At 40.2% G+C, this 12927-nt stretch overlaps 1 protein-coding gene across 1 annotated transcript in view; it reads left to right on the top strand.

Annotated features, from left to right (window-relative positions):
* Window positions 1-12927, top strand: part of cdh13 (cadherin 13, H-cadherin (heart)) — a 389881-nt gene that overhangs the window by 217469 nt on the left and 159485 nt on the right. The window lies entirely within an intron of this gene.

Below are 12927 nucleotides of genomic sequence, written 5' to 3'. Positions count from 1 at the left end.
CATAAAAGTGGGTTACTTAAGCTGTTTCAAACTTTCACAAATGGATGCACTGCTTTCTGAAGACAAACAGGAGCGACTATTGTGTCTTTTACTTGTGTCAGTGCATACGAGCAAAGTGTCATAATGTGTTTTCATCTGTCATAGTTGCGCTGTCCATGGTGCTGATGATGCTCGTGTGTCCCTGTTGGGCAGGTGTACACCTACAGACCCTCTGGGAGAAATGCAGTCAATGTAAAATATAAAGTTGTATGATTAGAAGAACAAATGGTAAAATAAATACACGATGCTTCTCACTGTGTTTGTTCTGACGTTGTGAACACAAAAAGCAAACTCCTAAACACCTTAATCACCAACAGAGCTTCCCGGATAAGATGGATGAGTCACCAGGCACAGGAGACACACACACACACACACACACACACACACACACACACACACACACACACTCACACACACACACACACACTCTCACACACACACACACACACACACACGGCTTCCCACTGTTGACAACTTCATGCTGACTTGTGTTATGAATTGCTAATACAGACGCTGCTTATGCAATGGTATACATTTGGTAAGCAACAGCATGTCATTACTGGCTGTACAGAACGAGATAATAGGCCGACAAACTGCACAGTTAAATCCTGTTAGAATAATACAGTCAAAACAAAAGCGCACTTTGATGTCAGAAATCATGTCAAAAGTCTCACTGTTGAGCTCTGATGTCAAGAAAATACCAAATAATTGGATGTCTTTGTTTTTTTTGGTCTCTTATTTTGCTACATTTTCACGATGTGGTTTCTAAGGCTGAGAATGTCTCGAAGCTGCGTCTGTTGCTTGTGGCTTTTTTCAGTAATTACAGTGATGCATGTGTCTGTGTGAGGTGTTTACATGTCACTGTATGTTTCTCTGCCCACTCTGTACAAACCCAGGGTGCATCAAACACAATAATCATATTCCAGAGTGCTTTAATTCACAGCTATTCATCACCAATAACTCAAACAGGTAGCTAGAAAGAGGATTCGTGAGGTTCACGTGGTTGCCGGTATTGGTAGCGTAACAACACCAGTGGCTGTAGTGACTTCAGACCTGCTCATAACATATAGGCAGAGTTTGATTATTGTACGGACATATCTCATGTGTCCTGAGCACTTGTGAACCTTTGCAGGTAATATCCTGCTACGTATTTTAAAATTCACAAGAAATGTCCAGTACTTGAAAAAATACAGACTTTTGAAAATGGGACCCTGTACTGGACTGTATATGTCTGAGCCAGTAGCAGCACCAGTAGCAGCACCAGTAGCCTATGGGAATTAAATAGGAAATATGACAGGCAGGAAAATCTTAATTGGTTTGCCCCACTGGGTGCAAGAGCTCATATAACCCTGGAACCATCACATCGTACTAGCTTTTAGAGATGAGTTGGTTAAGCAGACAGGTTTACTTTGACTTTTCTATTTCAGTGCCAGGAAATATCATTTAAAAACGCTTACTGGGTCAGCTCTGACATCATCTGTTAGTAACCATCATGCAGCTCCGCTTGATCAAATTTAAAATGCAATTAAATTATTGTGTATTCTTTAAAAAAAAGTGCCTGTCTGAATAAACCAAAGTAGATAAACTGATTTTATTTCCAGTGTGGTGTGATCTGACAGCTCCTTTGTGCTGTAGTTGCCATGGATGCCAGACTTAATTGAGCTCAGCGATAAGATGAAGGATGCGGTTCTGAAGACTCTACGTTTTTTTAACATATGCCTGCAAATCTGTCTACTGAACAGTCTACTTATTCAACATGTCAGCTCAGCCTTATTGATGTGTTTACGATGAATCAGTCATTCAGTTCATGCATTCAGCCGGTTGACCCTTTTATACGTCTGGTGGTCATTAACTGCAGATTGTGAGAGGATTGAAGCAAACACAAAAACATATTTGTTAATGATTATTGCACTGCTTTAAGTGCTGAAGGTGCACTCGCTTCTCTCTGGCTTTTTCTTTCTTTCTTGTCATTTTAGTTGAAAAGTGGTGGGGCACCATAAAAGGGGGCAGCGGGCCACCAATAAAATGTCTTTTCTGTGGCTGGTTTTTTTTTTCTTATTGGACAAAGAAGAAAATGCCGTGAGAATAGTGAGCATTATATCCAACAGTGAAGTTACTGGACATAAACTCAAGCAATAAAGAAAATAAAGATTTCTTAGTTTTTTACATATTAGAATGTACAATTACATGTTTTAGATCATAAAACAACTTTTCATATTAGACAAAGACAAATTAAATACAAAATATAATTTTAAGTGATTTCACTTATAAAAGGGAAAAAGCCAAAAAAGCCCTCGTGTTAAATTATGGATTGACTGTGATTAATCACAAGTTTTTCAACCCTTTAAAGCCGGTCGGAGCCGGTGTTCTGCACGCTCTGTTTTGCGTAACTAGTTTTAAATCCCGGTAGAACCGGACCCACGTAAGCTAGCGCAATAATTTTTTTGCATATGAAACCGGAGGAGTTGTACTTACATCTTATGCCATCAGCTTGTCCTCGGTCATGGTTTCCTTCCACATATAGCTTTGAAAAAACTGCATAAAAAGCACTTGCAGCAACAAAAACATAATATTCCAGAAACACGCTTTGCCGATCCGATCAGCTGTTTGTAACACTTCCTGTCCGCCATGACCTGCCCAAAACTGGAAGTGACGTCATTTTGCGGAAATGTAGTTTTTTACCATCAGGGCCTCATGAGCCTATACTGGTGTTTTTAAAAGTTATGTTTGACTTTATGACTTTCTGTGTCGTTTCTGGGATGCTGAGGACTCATATTGCACTGCTGGAAATAGTTTATTTTGATGCAGATGCTGTTTTTTTTTAAATTTGCACTATAATATTTATTTTTGTTTTTCCTGCAGTAAATAAAAATTGGTGTATTTCAAAAATAAAACTATGAAGACACTCAAAATAAATTTCCTGTGGTGGGAAACTATTTTGTGCAACTTTTTTGTATTTAAAGTTTTGAGGGATAAGCCTCTTAAATTTCTCTAACTAGAAATATATGTTAAAAAAACAAAAACGATTTTCAACTTTTTTGTAGTTTATTGCACTTTTTTGCAATTTATGTAATTACTATGCACTTAATGCAGACATATTATTAAAATCTGGGTTATAATGGTTGTATTGATGTATAGCAACTTGAAATGCTCCCAAAAATGGCTCCACAGCCTGTAAAAATATAAAATAAGCTCTGGCGGACTTGGTTCTATGGTAGGTCTTAAAGGGTTAAGATGACTGTAATTGCACCACACCAAGGCTTTGTTACTGCTAAATAAGGAAATCACTCATACAGAACCTGTGTGACAAACTGAAGAAGGCTAATATATCTAAAAAAATAAAGACCCAATAGTTTTTGGAGAAACAAGGTGATTCCAGAGATTCCTAAAGTGGAGAACAGAGGAGACAAATGCAGACAAAACAAAGTTTTGGACCGTAACATTGAGGATGAGAACGTTAATGTTAAGTGAAAGCCAGCTGTTTATTATGGCTGAAGGAGAAATACAAAGCGATGCACAAACAATAACCTAAACTGGGAAAGCTCAAGGGGGGATGAGTCGGACTACAGAGATGAGGTCAACAGACTGACTGAGTGGTGTTCAGTTAACAACCTCCAACTGAACACCACGAAAACTAAAGAACTTATCTTGGACTTCAGGAAGGGCAGAGCAGACCCGGCCCCACTTTACATTCACGGGAGCTGTGTGGAGAGGGTACACTCCATGAGGTTTCTGGGCGTGCAGATATCTGATGACCTCTCCTGGACTGCAAATACTACAGCGGTGGTAAAAAAGGCCCAGCAGCGTCTCCACTTTCTGAGAGTGCTCAGGAGGAACAACCTGGAGGAGAGGCTGCTGGTGACATTTTACAGAGCCACCATAGAGAGCATCCTAACGTACGGCATAACAACATGGTATGCAGGGTGCTCAGCTGCAGACAGGAAAGTACTGCAGAGGGTCATCAACACAGCCCAGAAGATCACTGGCTGCTCTCTGCCCAGCCTGGAGGTCACTGCAAACTCTCGGTACCTCAGCAGAGCTGGCAATATCATCAAGGACCACTCTCACCCCAGCAACCAACTGTTTGAACTATTACCGTCAGGCCGACGGTACAGGTCACATAAAACCAGGACAAACAGATTCAGGGATAGCTTCTTTCCCAGAGCTATCACCGTAGTAAATAAGCACAAAAACAACTGAACCTATACCATACCGTCACTGTCATTATATTATGCTGCTATTCATACTGTCATCATATTAATGCTGCTATCCTGTATATATTGTACATACTATTGTTTGAGTACTTACGATTGTTTTTTTTTGTACTTTTTATATTTTACATTTATATTTATTATTGAAACTTGCACCAAGGGAGTGGCACTCCAATTTCGTTGTACTCTGTACAATGACAATAAAGGCTATTCTATTCTATTCTATTCTATTCTAAATATAAACGTGGCCACACAGATACCTGGAACATGGAGACATGACGCAAAAGACAACAGACAACCTGACACTGAACAAAGGAAGACACAGCAGGGTAATAAGGGAAGTGGAAACACAGCTGACACAAATGAACATGACGCCACGGGGGAAGCAAAACTAAACACACTGAACATGCAAACACGAGACTGTCAAAATAAAACAGGAAACGTAATGAGATGAAGACTGTGAGAACACATGACATGGAAAACACAGACAGGAAACACATAACAGACTGAGGAGACGGAACGATGCACAAGCAGAGGAACATGGAAACAGCTAAGAGGAACGAGGCACAGACACAACAAAAGACGTACACAGGAAACAGAAAACGACACATAAACAAAGGAGCGCCAGGACATGAAGACTAAGAACTAGACTGAAAATCAGTGGCACAAGGTGCTTTTAGTTCTAATCATCGTTAGCACCGAGTACACCGAGTGTCCAACATCATCTGAAAGCTTTGGATTGGAAAAAGCTTTCAGCATAGCAATTGCCAATGCAGTAAACGCATACCTGGACAGAACAGCACACAGCAGATGCTCTGCCTGGAGCTCGGACATGAACGTTACCGGAGCAGTGTAGGATCATCTTGACGGAGAATCAAATAAAGGGCTTCCAATAAGGCTTTGGAACGTCCTTCAAGAAACCCGGAGAGGTATTCCTGAAGAATACTTAAATAAATTACAAGTAAGCTTGCCTAAGAGACTTTAGGCAGTGTTCAAGAAAAAAGGTGGCCATGCCAAATATTGACCTTCAAAACCTTCTTTTTTCCAGCGACAATATTTGCTATCTTTCCTACATTACAAACAAAGCCTCAGCCCTGCAGGCATGTGTGAGTGAATAATGAAAGCTATATTTGTGTCATGTTGCAGTGCATGCATGAGGTTATGTGAATAAGAGTGCATGTGCTCCTACACGGTGTGTGTGCTGCAGAGTAGTGGCTGGGCAGCAGGGGAAGCTGTAGGGGAGAATGTCACAGCGCTCTGACATTTCTGTGCAAACCGATAACAAAGACAGCCAATGCCTGGGTCTGCTGGCAAGCCCTCTCCTAACTCTGTGTTTACTCCTCCACTCACCATCTTTTGTTTTTATTCCACATTATCTCTTTCATTTTCTCTACATTCTCTTGAGCTGTGTGCACAGTAACACGCTTAAACAGTTTTGCTGTCTCTTTGCTTTTCAAATCTGTTTAAATTAGCTTTCTTTCGTTCTTCTTTTTGAGGTTTTCTGATTTTGTTTTGGTTTTTGCATTTTGACTTACTCTTCATTTCATTCTTGTTAACCCAGATTCCCCCTATCTGAATCTCTGAATCTCTGAATCTCTGAATCTCTGAGCTGGTGTAGTAAAAAAGAAAAAAATGTCACACCAAGTGGTTACCACTCCAACAGTCTTGCTCCCGGCCAGCTAGACCTGACACTCTGCAGTTTGTCTCCCTTGAATTTTCTGCCTGACAGAGCTGCACTGTCTAACGAATGCAAACCTGTCCCCCAAAACAACAATTACTTAGAAATGAAAGCCTTAGAAATTTCCAGAACAGCGAGGCACTGTTAATTGTAAAGAATGTCTCCCTCACAGGAGTAGTAGCACATTCATACATGACTGTGTTTGGTGGCAAATTAATATGCACATTTTACCCAAGTCAGTTCTAACAGCATCAAGGCTGCGAATGAGGGAGTTAATAGTTGCATGATAATGGTGTTATTTGTTGTTGGGATTTTCACACCCACACTAAGTTTATGCTTCACTTCACAATCATGGACAATCATGTGGATGCTTGCCAGAACAGACCTCTGAGTTTGGTATGTAGGTTGTGTAATCCCTTACATTCAAACAAATTTGGCTCGCTTCATCACGGCGCTGGTCTGGGGTCAGCATTTATTCAGCTTTAACGTCACTCTGGGTTCTTGGCTAGCTTAGCGTTAGCATGCTGTCTGTGCAGGTTGCTTGCCAGGATCCAAAGTTGTGTTAACAGTATAATGCCGTCGTTTCTGTTCTGGAGCAGTCTTCAGTTTACCATCGCGCTCGCAGTCTTTTGTGCAATAGAAATAAAAGTTATGTCCATATCCACGCTGTAGACCGAAATCAGCTGATCGTAGAGAGAGGGCAAGAACCGATCGATCGGGAGGGAGACTAACGAGCACCGATTCTCTACAAGAACCGGTTCTCAATTCCCAACATTAACCATCTCTGTGACCCAGTGCTGCTAAATTTGATGTAAAATTTTATTTTTAATTTTGCATGATTTGTTGGTGTTATTGATCGTTTCTGCACTGTATACAGAGTAGATACTATATTTATTTAGGATGTGAGTAAATTACTTGAGTAACATAAATGATCAGACTGCGGGTAAAATGAGAGCCAAAATGTGAACCCAGTAGGATACAGTGTTTGTTACAACTGGGATCTTAAATTACGGTCCATCAGTACATCAGTGAGCCTTAAATGTCTCTTTTGAAATTACAGATTAAACACAGGTGTTTGTTTTGGTGATTTTCACCGGACGTCACAACATTACATAGTCAACGTAAACATCAAACCCAACGTTTAGGGTTAGGCTTTGGTTCTCTTTTAAATAATAATAATAATAATAATAATAATAACGATAATAATAAAAACAGATTTGCAAATCTCATAAAAGTTTAAACAGTGAAACTTTATAAAATATACTCATTTTGAATTTTGATGCAGCGACGTGTCAAAAAAGTTAGAACAGGGGCAAAAAAGGCTGAAAATGTCAGCAGTAGTGAAAAGAAACAGCTAAGTAAAAAAAAACCTTTTGCAACTAATTAGGTTAGTTAGCAACAGGTCAGTAACACGATTGGGTACAAAAAACATCTTAGAGAGTTTCTCAGAGGTTCAGCTACAAAAAAGTGTGCAACACCTTCAGAATAATGTTCCTCGGTGTAAAATTCCACAGTGCATAATATCATCTGTGGAAATTAGTGGAGTTAGTCAGGTAATAATAATAATAATAATAATAATGATGATGATCATAGCATTTTAACAAACGGCTCAAACAAAGGGAAGAAGATTCAAGGCATGATCCGTCACAGCATGAAATTTGTACAAAATCTGTGCTAAATGGGCACATACACAGTAAAAGATGCATTTCATGAGCCGGAGAGAATATAAATGACTAATATTAATTGCATTCTGTCAGAAGAAATCTCTGCGTATAAACTAGTGTTAGCAGTAATAAACTGTGTTTCCAGTAGCATCCAGTAGCTTTAGGAGTCACTTGAGAATTACGGGCATCTGTTAGTGGATTCACGGGCAGAAAACGTCAGATTTGAGTTTTAGGCGTGGAATTTAATGTTGCTGGAAAACTGCTGTGATGTTCTTTTGGTAATTTGTGTTTATCTTTGGTTGCCAACATCATGCAGACAAGCTATATCTAACATCTAGGTGATACATCTTGTGTAATTGGACATGATGGGGTATAAATGGAGATATTACTCATAGCTGAATCTCTGTGTTCCAGACTAATTTGTGTTTATATCACAAGTAATTAAGGCCCGATCTCCTGCTGTGGAGGGAGTGGGGGCTGATTCTGGTCTGCTGTTCTGCTGTGCTCTCATCCCTTACACACAAAGAGACACAGATGCAGCAGAGCTTTAGCCAAAGGATGAGCAACTTAGGTTGAATCTCCTGTCACTTCACATGTAATTGCATGTGACTATGTAGTAAATCTACAAATCCATCAGATCTTTTTCACAGCAGACATTCTGACTTGAGATTAGATTAAAAAACATGCAGCACACAAGCAGGAATGATAACATAATTGATGTCGCTGTTGCATTTAGGTGTCCCATCTTCCACTGTCCCCTCTGGCTCGCTGCCATGGCTTACAGGGATACTTACAGAGCCATCGTTATTATAATATTAGTTACACATGTGCTTTTTCCATCTTGGACACGTTAAAATATTGCCTGTAAAAAGGGCTTTGGTATAAATTGTTTATATTATATTACCATATAATATGTGATTGGCCATATTTAGTTGTTATGGTAAATTAAATATATTTTATATCAAGAGAGTAAAACTGTCGTTTGGCCTAAGGTAGACACACTCATGGAAAAGTAAGTACATATAAAAATGTGCGACTTCTACACCTCATCCCTCTCTCCGGCACACTCGATCACTCCACAGACGCTTACTCAGTTCACCCAAGGGATCCTTTTATTATGAACCTATGATGCAGAGCATAGTCTAGGTGCACAGGATGTGGTGACTGTGTTTGTTGTCTCTCACGGCTGCAGTAGACGCCTGTCAGCACGGCACTGTTGGAAACGGAGATCAGAAAAATATATCATCAGTGGGTGTCTGAAGGGATGACATTGATCACAGCAGGCGAAATCAGCGCCTGTGTTTTAATGAATTCACAATAGTTTCAGACTGAAGGCGGAGACCAGTCTCTATACAGGAAAACGAAATAATATAGAGCATGTTTCCCGTGATCAGTACTTTAAGCTTTAAATGAAATAATATTATAATAATAATAATAACATCAGTATACTCACAGCAATAATGCTGACCATCTGAATCATCTGCATCTCATTTACTATGTTCATCATTTTGACCAGCGTTTTAAACAGAAACCACAGCTTTTGAATGAAACACCGTTTGCAAGTCTTTCATCAGACAGTACCAGATAGATGAGACATTAATCTGATGCGGGGCTTCAAAAACATTATAATAAATCTAATAGTCGTGGATATTCGGGTGGATGTGGCTCAGTAGGTCAAGCAGGTCAGCTACTAATTGTAGAGTTGGTGATAAATGACACAGAACAAAGTGCTGAATCACTGAATGTGGCTTTTAGTCGACTAAGAGTAACAATGTTATCATTTGCTGATGGCCCCGCCCCTCCCTGAGCCTGGTTCTGCCGGAGGTTTCTTCCTGTTAAAAGGGAGTTTTTCCTTCCCGCTGTCGCCAAAGTGCTGCTCATAGGGGGTCATATGATTGTTGGGGTTTTCTCTGTATGTATTATTGTAGGATCTACCTTACAATATAAAGCACCTTGAGGCGACTGTTGTGGTTTGGCGCTGTGTAAATAAAAATTGCATAAATAATATTAAAATAAAACTGAATAGTCCCTTCCAGAATGATTTACCTGTTCCACACAGACGTTACTGTGTAGGTGATGAAGGTCAGATAAGTGAGACAGTGTACGGGAGTTCCACTTAATCGTTGCTTTAATTGGCTTTCATAACACAAAGTCAACAGAAGCAAAACCAATGCAGTTTGTCTCCCCAGTCGACTTTGTTATTATTTGTATATTTAGCAGCAGGAGCCGACCCTGCACGTCCAACAAGGTCTCCTTTTCAACTCTGACAAATGTGAAGTGTAACAAACTGTGCCAGCTCGCTGTCTTAGCCGTGCGATCCTCTGCGTTTCTTCGGTAGCTCATTTGATGTCTCGTCTGTCTGCATCATTCCCCACCTCCCCTGTGGACTCCTCCTCTTTATCCTTCCTATCTACTTTTTATGTGAATAATAAAGACATTTGTTATCTAACAGTTTATTTTATAAGTCTACACTTAACCAGTTTTCTTAAACAGCCAATTAGTAAAAACAAAGAATTCCAATGGTGACTAATATGTGACAGACCTCTAGGTGTGCCTTCAAACTAATCTTATTTATGATTTATTAAGTTTTAATTATATCTAAGGGTGAGCCACTGGGCAAGGCTAAGTAGCTAGATGAAGAGCCTACTTCTTCCTCATCCTGAGCTTCTTGGTGAGGCAGTGGCACTCTGATCTGACTCATCTGCTGCTACAGCAAAAGGAGATAAAATTCTCTTTAGCTCAGACTTTCTTATATATACATCCTTGACTGAAGTCTTTCCTGCTGCGCTCGCTTTCAGAAACATCGTTCTTGTAATAACGTTGTGAAATAAATGAAACAAAAATGATCACAGGTTGACAAAATGAAATCCACTCATATTTATTCTGAAGCCTTACTGTGCAGTGTTTTAAAGTAATGAATACAAAAGGTCAAACCATAAACACATTCATAACCATTGTGAAACAAACTCAAAAACACTCTGTATCACGACCTGATCTGCTTTGCGTTGAATTCTTATCTGGACTCACATCGCTCATCTTTAACTGTACCCTGCACAGAGCACGGCCCGATGCCCGGCCATTAAATCCATCTCTGACCTCTGCTTCCATCCTATTGTTGATCTCGTCTGCTGGGTTTCCTCAAACTCTTTTCTTGCTGCGTCACGACTGTTTTGCACGATGTTGGGCAGTAACCGCGTGCTGCCAACATACCTTAGAAAAACTTCAGCAACATAAAATCAATATATTGCTAAGTTTGAGGAAACCTAGAGTAGCAGCTGAGTTAGAGCTTAGTTGGTGCCAGCAGGAGCCGGCGGGCGCAGAGAAAACAGGAAAGCGATTGATTCAGGAGAGAAAGTGATGCAGCTGAGAGATTACACCAAAACTGGCAGGTAATTTGTAGCACGATGGTGCTCATTTGTCCCATTATGGTCTCTGTCTCTACCTTTCTTATTCTCTTGCTACCTTTGTTAGCTGGAGCGTAATCTGTCCACCACCCTACCCGGTGACCCGCTGTCCCACAATACCTCATTATCAGCTTGTCACACAGAGAAAGCCTGGCAAATTAATGTCCAAGGTATCTACAAAGCCTGTTGCCCAATTAACTCTTGGGTATTGTTGTGTTAGGATAAATTAGTTTTTTCTTTTTTTTCTTCCACGCACATGAAGTAATAAAGTCCGACTGGTCAACTTTTAGCTTTATGTATTATGCTAGCTCTTTAATGACTTTACTCGGAGTTTAATCACAAAGAGTTTCAAACGAAGACGTAATATGCCAGAAACAAATTCAATTCAAATTAAATATAGTGTCATAAATAATATTTTTCTACTTAATAATTAAAATGACTTGATTAGACTTTAGTGCAGACTTTTTGCTTTAATTTAACAAGTATAGCACTCGCTGTTTGAGAATTACAGCTGCTTTTATACATGACTGTTAGAATATTTAACCTCCTAGGACCTGGCGTCCACATATGTGGACGTCACATTTTGGGTTATTTAGACCAAAATACTAAATCTTGCTCTACAAGGGCCTGATGTCCACTTACGAGGACATTATGCTGCAACTGTTCTATCGAAATTTTAAACGAATGTCCTCATATGTGGCTCTCATTTTTCTTAGAAACAAAAATTAGGTAAAGAAAAAAATCTGGTAATTCTTTGTTTTTACATTCATCAGGTCCTAATCAGCCCAAATATCAAAGAGAAATTAAAAATGCTGCTGTGGAAGAGTTCAGGTCTTAGGAGGTTAATATAAAGATTCCTTTTAGCACTGATGAGCCATACCATGAAGATACTAGAAAGAGTTGAGAAGCTCGTTTGAGAAGTGAGGTGATGGTCGGTGTGCAGCAGTACGGCTTCATGCCGAGAATGAGCCTTCCAGATGGGATGTTTGCTTTGAGAGTATTAATAGAGAAGTATTTAAAAGTGTGTCTTTGTGGATCTAGAGAAAGAATATGATAGGGTGGAAGTGTGGTGCTGCAGGATGAAATTAGGAGTGGCAGAGAAGCATATGAGGCTGATGCAGAACACGACAGCGAGACTATGGTGAGGTATGCAGTAGGACTCACAGACGGGTTCAGGTGGGTGTGGGATTACCTCAGGGATTGGCTATGAACTCCTTGTTTGCAGCAGTGATGGACGGGCTGACGAGTGAGGTCAGGTAAGAGTCTCTGTGGGCTATGATGTTTGTAGGCTACATCGTGATCTGTAGTGAGAATAGTGAACCGGTGGAAGAGACTTTGCAGAGGTGGAGGTATCCTCTGGGGAGCAGAGGAATGAAAGTCAGTGGAAACAAGACAGAATGGACGAGATGTAGACAGGTGTCACAATTAAGCTGCAAGGAGTAGAGATAGTGAAAGAAAGTGAGCATAAATAGCCGTGGTTGACCATCCAAAGCAACAAATACTGCACAAGAGAGGTGAATAAAAGAGGTCATGAAGCGTGGGTGGAAATGAGTGTCAGAAAGACGGCAGCAGAGGTGAAAGGAAAAGTTTATAACTGATACTGATATATAATTGGAGACATGGCTATGAAGTGTATGGTATGATGTGTGGAGGTGCAGAGCTGAAGATGCTCTGGTTTTCATTGGATGTGAGAAGAATGGACAGGATTAGAAATGAGTATATCAGTAAGACAGCTCAGGTCGATGGATGGGGGACTAAGAGAGGCTGAGATTGTAGATACATTGGACTAAGGATGCTGAATATGGATCAGCCTGTCAGGATGAAAAGAGGAAGACCACCAAGGAGATGGATGTGTGGCTGTGTTGAAAGAAGACATTCAGAGGACTGGTGTGACAGAGGATGCTGAGGATAGAGTGAGATGGACACAGATG

Source organism: Astatotilapia calliptera, chromosome 7 (assembly GCF_964374335.1).
Source record: "Astatotilapia calliptera chromosome 7, fAstCal68.1, whole genome shotgun sequence".
NCBI classification, from domain to species: domain Eukaryota; kingdom Metazoa; phylum Chordata; class Actinopteri; order Cichliformes; family Cichlidae; genus Astatotilapia; species Astatotilapia calliptera.
The sequence above is the reverse complement of the archived record's forward strand: the minus strand, read 5'-3'. Positions and strand labels throughout refer to the sequence as shown.